General features: G+C 47.0%; 1 long non-coding RNA gene across 1 annotated transcript in view; it reads left to right on the forward strand.

Moving 5' to 3' along the window:
• Window positions 1–5,736: 5,736 nt before the first annotated feature.
• The window catches only part of LOC128347115 (uncharacterized), a 114,021-nt gene continuing 107,200 nt past the window's right edge, over window positions 5,737–12,557 (forward strand). Inside the window, exon 1 of the long non-coding RNA XR_008317397.1 lies at window positions 5,737–5,815. This is a non-coding gene — a long non-coding RNA (uncharacterized LOC128347115). The remainder of the gene's footprint in view (window positions 5,816–12,557) is intronic.

Here is a 12,557-nt window from a genome sequence, read left to right on the forward strand (position 1 = left end):
ACAAGCTGCAAGTATTTAAAATGCAAAAAGTGAAGGGGGGTTGGGGGCCAAGCAGAAAAAAGGACCAAGGACTGACTGCAGCCACAGTGGGAGGGGCACACATGAGCTGTAAGAATTTAAAATGCAACAAGCAAAGGGGGGTGTTGGTTAGGGGGCCGAGCACCAGAAGGTCCAAGGGCTGATTTCAGCGGTGTGTGCCCGCTCTGTGGGGCAGGCACACATGAGCTGCAAGAATTTAAAATGCAAAAAGTGAAGGGGAGGTTGGGGACCAATGCTAACCAAACTTTCCTGATACCTTCCTAACGGGGATCCCGCCCACAAAACCCCTATTGGAAATCTTAAAAAATTAAAATCCTTTTTAAGGATTAAACCTTTAAATCCAAGGCAAACACAAAACGACGTGTGAGTGAGTGCATGTGTAAAACAAAATGGACTACTCCCCCTCCCAAGTCTGCTCTGGCAGTGTGGAGTCTCAGTCCTCTCCTCCTCTCTTCAACTGGAGTCTCCAGGAAGCTGCCTCCTGCCAAGCAGCCCAACAGCACAACTCAACAACAGCCAGGGCCGGCGGAGGGTGGCTGGGTACCACAGGGTGGGCACCCAGCCACCCAAACAATGATTTTAAAAAATATATTAAAAGCTGGAGCCTGGAAGCAAGCCAGCCAGCAGAAAATATATATTTTTTTAAAACACTGTTAAGAAAAATAATTTAATTTTTTTTTTAAGGGGTGGGGGTAGAGATAGTCACACAGGCTCCTTCTCTCCACCAGCAGTCACAGACCAGGCAGGCCAGCCACTGGCAGTGCTGTGGTGATTTCTCTCAGCTCCGAGTGGGGGGAGCAAAAAGCAAAAAGCAGAAGAATCTTCTTCAGGCTGGATCCAGCATCAAGCAAAGAATCTTCTTCTCAGCAGTCCTCCAAGAAGAACCCATTCCTGCACAGCAGCAGCCAGCCGCAGTTCTTCTCTCTTCTCCATGAGGCAGAAGCAATGGCTGCCTCAGGGACTCTGTCCCCTTAAGTACATTTTGAAAGTCCCTCCATCTGCCTCACCCCCTCCTTTGTCCTTCTCCCCAGCCAAAGGTGGCACAGTTCCCCCTGGCAACACAGCATTTGAATGCCAACAAGCCAACCAAGAAGCAAGGGAGATCGCCCGCCAATCAGAAGATAAAGCAAAAGAACCAAACAGCACGGTGGCGGAGAAGTTCAGAGGACTGGCAATTTGCGGGGACACAAAATGGCAGCTCAGATTGCCAAATCAATTCGATTTAACCTCGAATCTGGTCAGTGTCCCCAAGAGTGATTCAATGTCAAATCAGTCAAATCGACCATATTCTAGCTGAATCAATTCAGCCAAGAATCAATTTGCACATCCCTAGTAAATTGTGCTGTGTCTGCAGATGAGAGTTATTATTGTTGTTATTATTATTTTACATTTTCTATCCCGCTCTTCCTCCAAGGAGCCCAGAGCGGTGTACTACATACCTGAGTTTCTCCTCACAAGAACCCTGTGAAGTAGGTTAGGCTGAGAGAGAAGTGACTGGCCCAGAGTCACCCAGCTAGTCTCATGGCTGAATGGGGATTTGAACTCAGGTCTCCCCGGTCCTAGTCCAGCACTCTAACCACTACACCACGCTGGCATGAAAACATGCCTCAGAAATCCCCATCTGTCCTACCATGAAACAGGTTGATATGGTCACCTCAGACAGCATATTTGGGGGAGCAGTATTTGGCCTGTGCTCACCCTCAATCTGTTGCCCCCGCCTCTAATTCTCCAGCTGGCAAAAGGAGGGATGAGCAAATCAGCTGGTGTGCTCTCCCTCTTCCTTGTGTGAGGAAGAAGAGGAGGGGACTGGCTAGCTCACTTACCACTGGGTGGTTAGGTAGAGAGCAGCAGGGCAAAAGCCAGCTACACAAGTGTGGGCGGTACAGAAATAAAATAAATAAAATATTGCCCGGATGCTCCATCCACAGTCTCAGTGCTGGCCTGCTTGAGACAGACACCCACCTCTCTCCCTCCCCATTTCCTGTGCGCTGCCAGGTGGTCACCACCACACCACAGGATGTGTGTGTGTGCATGAGAGGGAGGGGGAGGGAGGGGGAGAATTTGATTAGCTTCAGAACAGTTTCCCAAAAAAGACCATTTCTTGATGCATGGTTGCACAGCATTAATTACATGTTGACTGCCTTGAGCCAAATAACTTTAAAAACACTTCCTGAGCGCCTGCCCTGATGGGATGGTCCTATAGGCCAGCACTCTGAAAAAGACTCAGCCTAAACATTTCATCTTTGATGTAAGGGTGGAAATTGTTACTTCCAACTGAGTCAGGACATGGCTAAGTAGCTCTTTAGATGTGGGAACATACAGATAATATAGGAAACTGATGAAGGGTGTAAATTAAATAAACAAAAAATCAGCTCATGTACAAGAAGCAAAATAAGCATTCAGGAAATACTTTGCAAGGGACAGAATGCATTATTTTTACTTCCATATAGAAAAAAAATGTCATGTATGAAGTGACTCTCAAAACAGTACTTACTTAATTACTTACGTACTAGACATCAGAGCAGTACTTACTTACTTACCCTTAATCCAAAGAGTCCCGAGTGATATACAGGATTATGTTTATCCTCACAACAACTATGAGGTAGGCTAGGCGGAGAGAGAAGTGACTGGCCCAGAATCACCCAGGAAGTATCATGGCTGAATGGGGATGTGAACTTGGGTCTCCCTGAGGGCCAGAGCCACCACTGCATGGTAGGGTTCAAAGAACCTGAACAGCCAATGAAAAGCACCACTGGTGCACTCCTGGTGCATGATGTGGCCAGAGCCACCACTGCATGGTAGGGTTCAAAGAACCTGAACAGCCAATGAAAAGCACCACTGGTGCACTCCTGGTGCATGATGTGGCCAGAGCCACCACTGCATGGTAGGGTTCAAAGAACCTGAACAGCCAATGAAAAGCACCACTGGTGCACTCCGGGTGCACCACTGGTGCATGCACAAAGGGGGCATGGCCTAAGCTCGGAAGAGTCCATGCAAACTCTACCAAGCTCATTTGTAGCCAGTATTTGCTGGCTGGCTGCATTTATTTCCCTTTCCCTCCCTCCAGCAAGAGAGAGGAAGGGAAATAAATGCAGCCAGCCAGGAAATGCTGGCTGAAAATGCGATCAGGAGGGCTGGGGTGGGCCCTCCGGCAATCAGGCCATGCCCCCTTTGTGCATGACATTACGCGCACAGGCGTCATGCATGGAGGCTTCCAGCAGGAGAAACATGGGCCGCTCTTCCGCTGGCTATGCCACTGGTCTCCCCAATCCTAGTCCAACACTCTAATCATAATCACTACCCTATGCTGACCCAACTGCCAGGTTTCAACTACCAGGATATGGAAAAGTCTTCAAAGCAGACACACAGGTACAGCCTAGTTGTACCTAACTAACAGCTAAGATCAAACTACAGCATGGCACATTGTCTCCTGCTCCTCCTCTCCTCATGGCTGGCTAGCACTCAAGCCTGCTCTGCAGCTCTCAGTCCCTCTGAATGCATACATTGTGTGTCTCGTGCTTCTTAGGACTGCTCTTTTACCACTTTGATACCACTTTGATAGTGTTCTCTTACTGTAAATCTGGCACCTAAATATGCTTTTTGTCATTGCCAAAAAATGAGGACCTTTCATCCTATCAATCTGAAGCTTGCAGGGTCTGATCTTTTGGGAGGGTTGCAGAATACTTTTTAAAGGCTAGATAATACAGAAGTTGAAAACAGATCATCCTGGAGAGAATCTATCTATGTGGTCGCTAATAGTCGACACCGACTTTACGGCACTTAATTGATCCATCAATCAATACAGAAGTTACATGTAGCAGAAAACTTCCATTGAAGGCAATAGAATCTTAAATTATTGCACATCTTTTTTAATTGCCTCTATTACAAAAATCCTTCATACAGTCTTTATGGTATTTGGCAAGCACAATGCCATGTAAAAGTGGTAGGATAACTAATGTTCAGCTACACTATTTTCGGCTACACTATTTTCTGCCAATAGTATGGGAAACAATGAAGTTACAAGCAGTAGAAAAGCTGCTGGGTCTCCCATTAAAAACAATATTTGGTCCTAGAGGACTGGAGACACAGAATAAGATTCCTCATAAAGCTCTCTTAATTTTTCAATCCAGCACAGATGGCAGGTTGATACTGCGACCACACAATATTTCTTTCGATACTTTTTTTTTTAAGCCATCAACAATCTGTTGGAAAGCCAGGCTATCATTTCCTTAATGTTAATTATAATACCAGTGAGAGTTAATTATATAATAGTCATCTGGGGGATCTGTCCATTTATTCAACAATCTGGGAAGCAGTTTATGCTATGATGTGTTTAAATTGTTACATAATATTATCACAGGTATCCATACAGATGGAGGGAAACTCATTATAAAAATACAGCATGGCTTGGTTTGATTGAAATTACCAAATAACACAAGCCTCCTTCAGACATTATCCAAAAGCCCTGCTGTAGCCATGTACATTGGAGTGAAGGGGGAGGAAGTCCAACCCCTTCCACATCACTCACCTGCACACCCCACCACTCATCATTATGGCAGGGCTTGTCTGAAGCAGGTAGATCCCTCCCCGAGATGTCAGGTACATCCATGATTATGAGGGTGGATCAATCCACCTTCACCATCGTGGATGTGCCCACCATCAGTGGCAGGGCCTGTCCCTCTTCAGGTAAGCCCCATCATAATCGTGAGTAGTAGGGTGTGCGGGTGATTGATGTGCTGGGGGTGGAATATCCTTCCCCTTTGCCCCAATGTACATGGCTACAGTGGGGCTTTGTTTTGGATAACATCTGGATGAGGCTACAGTCTGGATTCCAAACAAGAGACATGCCCAGGAGAGAGAGAATTATGAGTGCAGCCAATGCATTGCTCACTATTGTTGCTGCAGCAATTCCTACTCAAAGAAAGGCCAAACTGCACACTGCATCAAGCATGAACTTGGCCCTAGTGTGGATAGGATTATGCACCCCCCCCCCGAAGCTGGCGGGTCTGATCCAGATCCATACCACAGTGTTGGGTTAAAGGAGCTTGAATTTTTTTTGTCCCCTCCAGATAAGCCTCCTGTGGCTGCTATTTGCCCCAGGAGAGAAGCTGCCACTGGCTAGGTAATGGCAGCTTCCTCCCAAGGGGGTGGAATCCATTGTGGCTGGAGATAGTGGGAATTGTACTCCAGCAACATCTGGGACTCAAGTTTAGGAAGCCCTGTTCCAGGAACAGCAGAGACTTTTGCCTTATTCTTAACATATTGTACTTCTATGTAGGGGCATTGTTACAATAGAACAAGGTGGGACATTTGTCCCAGAGCTGCTGAGGGCGGCACCAACAGCTTGCCAATAGTTCACTCTTTGTTCTCCCACTTCTGCCTCCCCAACTCACATACTGGGCATACTGGGCTCTCAATCCCAAGATTCATCCTGGCTTCAAGCCTATGCATAGGCGGAACTGGGGGGTGGCAGGCAGGGCAGGTGCCCTAGGCGCCACTGAGGTGGGGGCGCCATGCCAAGTCCTACCACTCCCACCCCATTGCCCACCTGTCCAGCCCCAGGGCCCCTCAGCCACTTGCCTCCAGATCTGGCCTAGGATCGGAGCAGCCTCTCAGCTGATCGGCGGGTGGGCGGGGCTTCCAGAGAGGCCTCCAAGTAGGCCTCCCTGAAGCCTGAACTCAGCAGGCCCCAGCAAGCCAGGAAGGAGGCTGGCAGAGCTCCCTGCAGCAGACCCTCCTTGCAGCAGACCAGACCATCCAGCACAGCCTTTGCAAGGTAGGCTGTGAATTCCTTTTTGTGGTTACCCCCGTATATAGGGATCTGCTTGCCATAGGGCTTTGATATGGGTGGTGGGGCGAGACTGAGAAGTCTCTGAATATTTAATTTAAAACAGACTGAAAAATGTGCTGGCTTTAGAAACAAAAACTATCTAAGGCCTATAAGTGGCTTGTTTCATGTCAGAAAATTACAAAAGCTTCTGGAACAAATATTTATTTATTCATTCTTTCATTCATTCATTTATAAATGCACTTATGTTCAAGTTGTTTTGCAACCCTGAAGGTCTGAGTGAGAACTGTGAAGCATGTGTTGTGCTTTTATTTTATTTTATTTTTCTTGTGTGTGAACTGCTCTCCAATAACTTGCAGGGACTTCAGGGTAAATCTGGCCAACATGTGAATGCAGCACCTCCATTCCAGAGGAGATGTGTGTTAAAGCGCTTTAAAAGCCTCGTGTGAAAAACCTCCTGGAATCAAACTTTACTGAATTTGTTCAGAATTCTGAGAATACAAACATAGGCTCACCCTGCATGGTTGAAAGTCTCCTTTGCTAATCTGCAGCGAGGGGGCCATTTTAATAATTAGCATTGCTAGTGTGTTCTAGGCAGTAAAATTAGCACAAATATATAGTACTCAATGTATATCACTATATACTGTGAAGTGTGCATGTGTGTATTCAGTGAAATGTATTTCCAGGCAGCATACTTATTTTGAAATATCAGACTTAAATCCTTGGGGGCCTGGAATGTGTGGAGGCCCTGGACTTTGAGGGGCTGGGGGCCCATTTTAAAATCTCATCTTGGCCCATTCCAACCTTGCTATGCCCCTGGAGGTCACTACACATGGGTTTCTGCACAACACCTGCACGGAAGAAACTTCCATGTAGAAAATGTGTCTCTTGTAAATTGACCCTGAATTTTCCTTCCATGACTGGGATATTTGAGAGTTAGAGTCAATAATAAAAGAACAGCACACTGCTTGTGACAAGAAGAGGCAAATTACAATGATTTCTTAGTCTGGCAGGGGCTTGTTTTGGCCCTGGCAGAACTTGGCTGTCTGCTCCTGTTGCAAATGCCTCTGTCTAGTGTGACAAAGTAATGTATCCTCCTCCCTCTTGGTGTCAAAAGTAAGCACTGGTGTGGTGAATGCACATATACCCCATCATGAGCCAACAGTCATCATAAGACAAAGGCTGGCAGGAATCATTCACTGGTTTATAGACCCCACCACCACCTTCTTTTTCCCCTATTTTGCTAGTGGCTTTTTGGGCAGGTGATCCTCTAGGCCAAAGTCATGTTTTTTAAAAAGAATGAGCTGAGACAGAGAAAATGACACTTGGAATCCTCGCAAAACTCCTGACTGTTGTTCTAAGTCTTTTACAGAGATGGCTCATGTTTTCAGGTTTTGATCAACAACCATGTCTAGATGGTACAGTGTTCCTTTTAACAAGGATTTCCAGATATTGTTGACTACAAGTCCCATTATTCCTGTTTGGACAGGGGCCCAATTTCAGTGCTTGCCCGAGGCGCTATTTTCCCTAGTTATGCCTCTGAGCCTATGGGTCCCCTACAAGAAGGAAGGTGGTGGAGTGTCAGGCAGCATCCTTCCCTCCTGTCCCAATAGCCAGCTGCCTAGGTGCTTAGGCTCAGCCCACCCTCCCTCATGCTGTGCTGTCATGGAGCATCAGCCAGCATTTCCCTGACTGCAGAGTCTGGATTTCAAAGTAAACCCCCACAGTGTTCTGAAGCTCAGGTTCCCCCAGTGTCACTGATTCAGAACATCATCTGTGGTTTGCTTTGTAGAGGTTCTTACAACTCCATAACGCAATACATCATGTCAGCTCGTGACTTACCAAAGACCCATTGTCATGTGTGGTGCATTTGGTCTGTACCCAGTTACCAGCACTTGGGTAACAAAGGGAAGTTGCCTATAGATTGAGTGGCCACCATCTTGAAATAAGATGGCAGATTAACCAAAAAGAGAGAGAGAGAAACATTAAGGTGACCCAGGACCCTCTCATTTGCTGTGAATTTGGTTTGTATTGGACTGTAAATGCAAAAGATATACAAACACAGATCTCGTGGTCTCATGCGCCTTCTTCCCATTGGAAGCAGGCTAAAAATGGCAGCAGCTCTGATATGGTTGCTGCATGGTAGAGACTCCCATCCACACAATAGATACTGTTATTCTCAAAGGTCATGTGTATTAAAGGCTTCTTAATGAAAGTGTTCATTGGTTCTTCCTCCTTTGATGAAGCATGCCCTTTATTAATAGTAAAGACATATTTATTGGTCTCCCTAAGTCACCACCCATGGGCTGGATTGGCTTAAGAATTTTTATTGGTTTTCCTTTCACAATGACAACTCAACCTTCCTCAGCAAAGAATGCTTTGACGTAAAGAGGACTCTCCAACAAAGCTGCTCTTAAATACCTTTCAGCGCATCTCGAAAACCTTGCAGTGCTGAGCTGGGGGCCTTCATTACTGAGGACAATGGGTCATTTTGTTGCCTAACGTGGCTGGTTGTGTCGAGCCTCGCCAGTATTTGCCTCATATTAAGATACTTGCTTCAGTCATAAAATCAGTGGATTTACGCTGACACATCTCAGTTCACAAACTGGATTAGCTTCTATGTTCAATTATGGCCTAAGACCCTCATAAAATCAATGCTAACAGATTCTAAAGGCAGAATGTTGCTACCACATCACTATTATATCAATTGAAGGCAGGATAGTTATGCTGGTGAAGCATCTCTTTCTTCTCCTGCTTAACCAAGGGAAGAAAGGGAAAAGAGAAAAACACCCACAGTCTTGTTTTTAAAAACAGCAACGTCAAGTTACTGCTGTAGAAATTATATTTGACAGAGCTAGTCCGGAGAACCTGTAGCTCTTGTCTGAATCTGATGACTGAAGCATTTTTCATTATACCTCTCTTGCCTCTGGAATGACAAATGGTGTTCTTAGCAGATGAATAGCTCTGCCACTATGTAGCATTCTTTAGCAGCTAGCCACCATATGCAGCATTCATGTGGCACAGTCCCACCAAGGGACATGCAGTCTAACTGGAAGCTTGGCTAAATCAGAATTCCATTGCTTGAAGTATATATGTGGGGTATATTCTATAAGAATTGGTCGTTCAGCAGAGTATTTTGTATACATTGGCTGACATGATGAGGAAAGTTACTCAAAGTAGTCCCACTAAAGTTAGAAGGACAAGTTAGGCAAAGTTAATCAGGATTAGTGAGCCCTGTGAAACTGATTGTCTGAACCCAGAATTTCAGGGCATTTAAGCATTTAACCAGGATAGATAACCAGGATCCTTGAGTTTGTGTGAACCCAGCCCGTGTAAAAAGTAAAATATGGAGAACAGTGGGAGTGATGGAAATGACAAAAGACATCTCTTTGAAGGACTGGAGAGAAAAATATAGAGATCTTTGACAATCGATGGACCCATTCATACGTTTCATGAAAGGTAAATATCACATTGACACCAATTGTTATTGTATTCTTAAATTACTGTGATGTGCAGTAGGTTTTAGAAACGTTTTGATGTTGTTTTTATCATTGCTGCAATGTTTTGAATGGGAAGCACCTGCTGAACCTCTCCTGTCACACAGTTACTGATAGCAGAGGAGCCCTCTTTTGAACAGAAATTGCCAACCCTCTTACTGTTCACGGTCTCTGGGCTAGTAAAAGCCTGGCCGTCCAGGCACATCTTGGTGGCAGGAGCTGAATTGTTTGGTTCTGTGAGTTGTGCCTCTCCGGGGACCACCAGCCACAGAGGGTCAAGCAGATTCAGTCAGCTGGCAGTCACCTGCTTCCCGAGCACGGAAGGTGAAAACAGATGGGACTCCCCTCTCTCTGATGTTGTCGCCAGACAGCTGTGACTTTTGTGCTGGGCAAAGATAACATCACAGCTTTAAAGAGCTGCTGATGAATTATGGCTGGTTCCCTCACTACCCTGCTGTCAGATTGTTAAGACACTTAGTCAAATTGTTGAGGCATTACTGACAGGCTACTTTGTTGCAGTAACTCACAGGTGAGTATTACCACCGTGTCTGAAGCCTTCTCCTTCACACCACAGCAGCTCTGGCTTTCTTCCTGGTGCATTTATGAAGAGTACTGGCTGACATCCAGACTAACACTGCACTCGTGTGATGAACATAGATGCACCCACACAAGGTCGTCACGTTGCTGAGCAGATGCTCAAAGTTGCGCAGTCTCTTGCACTCTCCATTCACTTCTGCAAGCACTCCACTTGTGCAACAAGGAGAGCAGATCACTTTGTATCATGCCCTGCCACATAGATGGATGGAGGAGGAGGAGGGTTTCACAGCAGGGGGTACACCACAGGTTGCAAAAGCACACCCTGTTGCACTGGTGCAACACTAGCCTGGAACACAAGCTCCTGACTTAGCAGAACCAGCTAGCACAATGTCTTTGCATTAGTGCAACATGTCTGTACTAGTGCAGTGTTAGTCTGGATGTCAGTCACTGTTTCCCAAAAGCTCAACAAGTGAAACAGAAAAGTGACTAAGGGCTCAAGCCATCCCAAATTTCTGAGAAAAGAAGGAAAGAGAGCAGGCAGCTGGACCTCAGAAGACCTCTGTGGGAGGACGAGGGTGGGGGTGATGGCTCTGCTGGGCTCCTTAACCCTGCAGATTTTGTGACATGAATTCCATCTAGGTGAGCTGGAACTCTCTTTCTCTGATATAATAGTTTGTTCCTATTCATTATCCTTATTTGGCAGCAGAATATTTTGATTAGAGGATAAATCTTCAGATGTTCTCTATGTTGAAATCTGTTGGGTTCGAGTCAAGTCTTTCTTATGCTTCACTCATCTACCTTGCTACTTCAGCCCCTTTAGTTCTTCTGTATACAATGGGGCCAGTTTTGAAGCAAGTTGGAGAGGACGCTTAGGACTTATTATGTCTACTGCCCTGGTGAGTTCGCTATTCCAGCATTCCACAGAAAGCATGGGCATCAACAGAATTCCACAGGCATCAACAGAATCCCTGGCAGAGCCAACTCTAAAGCCTTCCAAGCCTTCTTAGACTCCTATTGGATCCAATAACTTTCTTGGGCAGTCCATCCTAATAGATCCATTACCCCTGCGGAGGTAGGATGTGTTTGTAAGTCCAGCCATAACCAGATGGTATCCATGACAATGGGGAAATCTCATGGGTCCCCACAGAACACCACCTTGATCAGAGTAAAAGACCAGATTGAGCATGTGACCAGAAACATGCATCAGTCCCCAGATCACTCAGGATAAGCCCATATTGATTGTTGTGGCTGCTATGATCCCCTGAGCAGCCATGGACAGACTGGTGCCAAAGTGAACATTGAAGTCCCCCAGCACCATAAGCCTGGGAGATGCCAATGCCAACTCTGTCACCATCAGCTCAGTTAAGGATTCTGTTGGGCAATGGGGTGATTGCAGTGGCATGGGGACAATGGAGCAAGGGAGAGCCACCAAGGCAACCACCTGCCCCTCCTGCAGGGCCTTGCTCCATCCCTCACTGAACTTTCTGGCTGCCCAGCTGGTGCTTCATTCCAGCGCTGGCTGGTCAGGGGCTTCTTTCCCTGACTCATTCCCAGCAAGGGAGAAAAGGAACCTCCCATCACTCAGCACTGAAACAAAGTGCTGACAAGAGAGGATTGGGAGAGAGTCTGAATTCACCCTCCTCCAGATAGTGCAAAGAGGCATCTTTTTAAAGTGATGATTCTCTTTTTACTTATCAGGGAGAGAGCAACTGGCCCTATCCACCCCCACCACAGTACCCCTCCAGTGACTGTTGCTGGTGTTTTCTTTTAAGATTGTGAGCCCTTTGGGGACAGGGATCCATCTTTATCTATTTATTTATCTATGTAAACCGCTTTGGAACTTTTGTTGAAAAGTGGTATATACAGTGAATCAGTAGTAATAGTAGTAGTAGTGGTAGCAGTAGCAGTGGCAGCAGCAGCAGCAGCAGCAGCAGCAGCAGTGGCCATGCCTCCTGCGTGGACATCAGACACAGCAGGCATGGCCAGTACTGGGAGTGGGCTTGTTTGTTTGTTTATTTGGCCAGTAGCCGGAGATAAAAAAAATGGTAAGCCAACATCTGCAAGAAAGCCACAATTTGAGACCTGCACTCTACTGCATTCACCTTTACACTTGGCTGGGAATTAACTGGAGCCAGGGGCATAGCTAGCCTGCCAGCGGCCTGTGTGCGGCCGCGGCGGGATCCCCGATAGCCCCGCCCCCTGCATCTGATGTCACACACAGGGGATAGCCACACCCCCGCGTCTGACATCAGACGCGGGGGCATGGTCTGGCTCCCAAACGGAGCCTTGAGGCTCCGTTCGGGATCACTGCAGCAGTTTAACTGCTGAAGGGGCCGCGCGGCCCCTTCGGCAGTTACTGTAGATGAAGCCTGGTGCTGCGTTCACAGCACAGCCCAGAAGCAGCTCTTCCCTCTTCCTGGCTCTTCTGGAATGCAGCACCAGTCTTAGCTCCTGAAGGGACCGCGCGGCCCCTTCAGGAGCTAGTTAGGCTGCTGCTGCGTTCACAGCACCAGCCTTTGTTTAGCTCCTGAAGGGGCCGCACGGCCCCCGCTCGGGAGCTAAACTACCGCCCCCGCGTCTGACGTCAGATGCAGGGGGCGTGTCGGGGCCACTCTCGCGGCTCCTGATTGGCCACCGGCCCGGGTTCTTTGAACCTGTTGGCCCAATGGTGGCTCCGCCCCTGTCTGGAGCCCAGT

The sequence above is a fragment of the Hemicordylus capensis genome, chromosome 2, assembly GCF_027244095.1.
Source record: "Hemicordylus capensis ecotype Gifberg chromosome 2, rHemCap1.1.pri, whole genome shotgun sequence".
NCBI lineage: Eukaryota > Metazoa > Chordata > Lepidosauria > Squamata > Cordylidae > Hemicordylus > Hemicordylus capensis.